The sequence below is a fragment of the Arachis ipaensis genome, chromosome B08 (genome assembly GCF_000816755.2).
Source record: "Arachis ipaensis cultivar K30076 chromosome B08, Araip1.1, whole genome shotgun sequence".
NCBI classification, from domain to species: domain Eukaryota; kingdom Viridiplantae; phylum Streptophyta; class Magnoliopsida; order Fabales; family Fabaceae; genus Arachis; species Arachis ipaensis.
Genome location: NC_029792.2, coordinates 60,393,855 through 60,397,146, shown reverse-complemented (window position 1 = coordinate 60,397,146; position 3,292 = coordinate 60,393,855). Strand labels below are relative to the sequence as shown.

At 35.3% G+C, this 3,292-nt stretch overlaps 1 long non-coding RNA gene across 1 annotated transcript; it reads left to right on the top strand.

Moving 5' to 3' along the window:
* On the top strand, positions 1,249-2,370 carry LOC110265911. The gene is made up of 2 exons (XR_002352464.1): positions 1,249-1,357; positions 2,215-2,370. It is a non-coding gene; the product is annotated as an uncharacterized LOC110265911 (long non-coding RNA).

Below are 3,292 nucleotides of genomic sequence, written 5' to 3'. Positions count from 1 at the left end.
CTATATTAGCTTTATTAAAACTTGAAGAAAATGAAAGTTCCCTTTTTCAGAAAGATAACAAAAATAACAAACCTCATCATGGGACATAGAAATAAAGAAAAATTGTCTATGTAAAAATTTTAATCTTCATCGAGAAAGATGCCCTAAAAAATACCATAAATTGGAAGGTGTAATCGGTGTTGAATGAGTGGTGTTTATTGTATGAGTAGAAAATGATTATTTGTTTTGAAGGAAGTTTCAAGGACATACAACCATTTTCTCATACTATCTAAATCAATCATCTTCAAATTGTTGTTCTGTAAGAAACAAGAAGAGTGTGAAAAATTGAGTTGACAATTGAGCATTATTGAAGTTACTTTTAAAATAGAAATAATATTAAAATTAAATAGGATAGGTAAAGAATATCATGAAAAATTAATAAAGTTAAAAATTTGATAACACCCTTATAAAAGGAAGTAACTTTAGAACTATTAGATATCTAAACAGTAATTTGGTTAATTTTAGAATAAGATATGAACCAAGATAAGTTGGAGGTAATATGATCCGTGGCATCAGAATCAATGATCTAAATGCCTATAAATTTATTTTGTGCAATAAAATTATTTAAACTAGAATAAGTGCGGAATGAACACAAACAATAGGTACCCAAAGTTAGGCTAGACAATTTGGTTGGAGTGTGATGGACTTTTATCCTTGCTATCTGAAGATTAAGATTTTGCCTTTTTTAGAAATGCTAGAAGAATGTCGTTTGGGCTGGAGTGAGGCCCAAAGCCTACTATGTGTGAGTTCTTTGATGAGGAGCCATTTCTTCATGAATTAGGGTATGAGAGGAAACTGGCACCGTGGAAGAGCCAGGAGGCGGTGATGGCACAACAACAACATTGACGGAGGTAGAGGTGCGGTCATGGAATCGTGGTCTCCCTAGGTGACGCGGGTGGCCGGGAGGGTAGTTGTGTTTGCTGTAACAAACATCCACGGTGTGCCTTCATTGACCACAATAAAAGTAAACCTTCGAGGAATCACTACTGTTGCGTCTTGGGTTCGAAGAGGCATACCCACAACCATGGCCAAGAGGAGGACACCGAGCTTCTGCCATATTAGCAATGGTTTGTTGATTATCCAGAATCCCAGATGCATTTTGAAGTTGACGTTTGTCTTGAGCAACAAGAGAAAAGACCCTGGTTACAGGCAGAAGCAGATCAAGAAGAAGAACTTGTGACCGGACTACAGAAAAGTGTTCATCAAGACCTTTAAGAAATCAAATGATGAAATCCTATGAGCGATGTGTTTTGTTTGGGCAAACACATACGGAAGGAGGACGTGAGTTGTGAAGCTCTTCCACAAGGTCTTCAAAGAGGTATAAAATTCTGTTACTAACTAATTTCTTTGTCTAAGAGGATAAATTTCTTCTTGTAATTCTACAATACGAAGAAGATCATTCTAGAAAAATGTTCTTTAAGGTCAGTCCATATAAAGGAGGTAGCAGAAAAATAAACAATGCTTTGAGTAATTAAGGGAGAGAGGAAATGAAATAGCCAACACAATACCAGGTTAATGCAACGCTCCCAGATTGAAAATAGAGTATTATTAGGTAGAGGAGAAGGAATAGAACCGTTGAGGATGCCATATTTGTTCTTGGAGATGATGGCCATGGAAAAGGATCGACATTAAAAGTGATAGTTACTGCCAGTAAGAACAGGAATGACAAGGGCAGAGGTAGGATTTTCACTAGGGTGGATATAGAAAGGGCTAGTGAGATCTTGTGCTACATTAGAAGATGGTTCTGCCATTAGAGAGAAATAAGAAGAGGATAAGGACTGGTTATTTAGGTTTGATATTTTCATCATGAATACCAACAGAGCTCTGATATAATAACAAGACCAAAAAGAGAAAATATAAAAGGGACAGAGAAAGTATTTTGTGTATGAATTTTCTGTATTGATTCAAATGATTGAGGCAACTAATATACATACAAGAGTGTTTCTAAGTATAGATCATAAAAATTTGTAAAATCTGTAAAATCTATACAAAATTACTATAAAGATTCTTTGTGGTGAGTATGAGTGATGAATCACCATAACTAACTGTTGCTAGAAGAAAAGGAAATAAACATGTGAAGAAAAAAGAAAGGATGAAGAAATTGTTAAATATCTTATTGTGCTTACGTGGCTTGTGTGGGTTGCATGAGAGGATCCTTGTTATTTTTGTGGGCAGATAAATTGGTCTAATAGCAACCAGGTCGATGGCTCAACACAGCGTTGCCTTCCACCATAAGTTCATCAACGTATAAAGATCCATCCAGATAGAGCAAGATTCGGATTTTCCACTCCATTCAAATTTGAGATGGTAATGGTTGTCATCTTTTCATTTTTAATTTTTTTTCCTAGAAGAGTGTTAGTCTCACTAGATGTGGTGCTAGTCTAATAAGCTCCTCCACCTTCCTGCTCCTTCATTAATAATATACCCTCCCTTTATTCTTTGTCTATGCTCTTCTGATGCCTTTGATCTGCTTTTTTTTCTAATCATTCATGACTTCTTATGTATGTTCTTTGGATTTGTGATACTTTAAAATCTTTAGTGATTTTTATATATTTTTTTGAATAGTTTTCTTAGATTTAAATAAAAGTTCTTATATTTTTTTTTATGAAGTTTTCATATCTAATCATATATTTGGAGTTGTTTTAGAATTATTATATTTTTAGGATTTATTTTTAAAACAATCAAGATAAAAGAATTAAACACAAAATTCACTCCAAGAGAAGAAGAGAAGCTAGTGCCAGACTTTAAAGATTTGAAGCATAGCGCCAGCATGCAAACCAACAAGGGGAGCACCCAGCTTCAAGACATCAAGCCAGGCACCCAAGTTAGAATCCCAATGTCCAAGGGTGGCGGCCAGCTTCAAGCAACCAAGCCCAGTGCTGAACCATGTAGCCCGACGCCTTTGATGATGTTTTAAGGCTAGCACCCTACTTCAATGATCCAAGCCCAGCGCCCATTGAAGAACACAACATGGGCACATAACGCAAACTCTTGGAACCTGCCTTCAAGTGATTTTGTCACTCCCAATGGTCCAAAATTGCATTCAAGTTAGGTGCCAATCATGCAAGTCTAGCGCCAAGTCCATGCTCCTCTCCCAGGAAGCTATAATTCAACTCAAAGATTCAGTATTTGAATGATTAGTTATTATTAACTTCTTCTAAAAAGATAAGATTTGGTTTAGTTTTTGTTTAGATTTAAATTATTATTTTTAACTATCTTTTTCTTTAAAGATAAGATTAGATTTAGTTTTTGA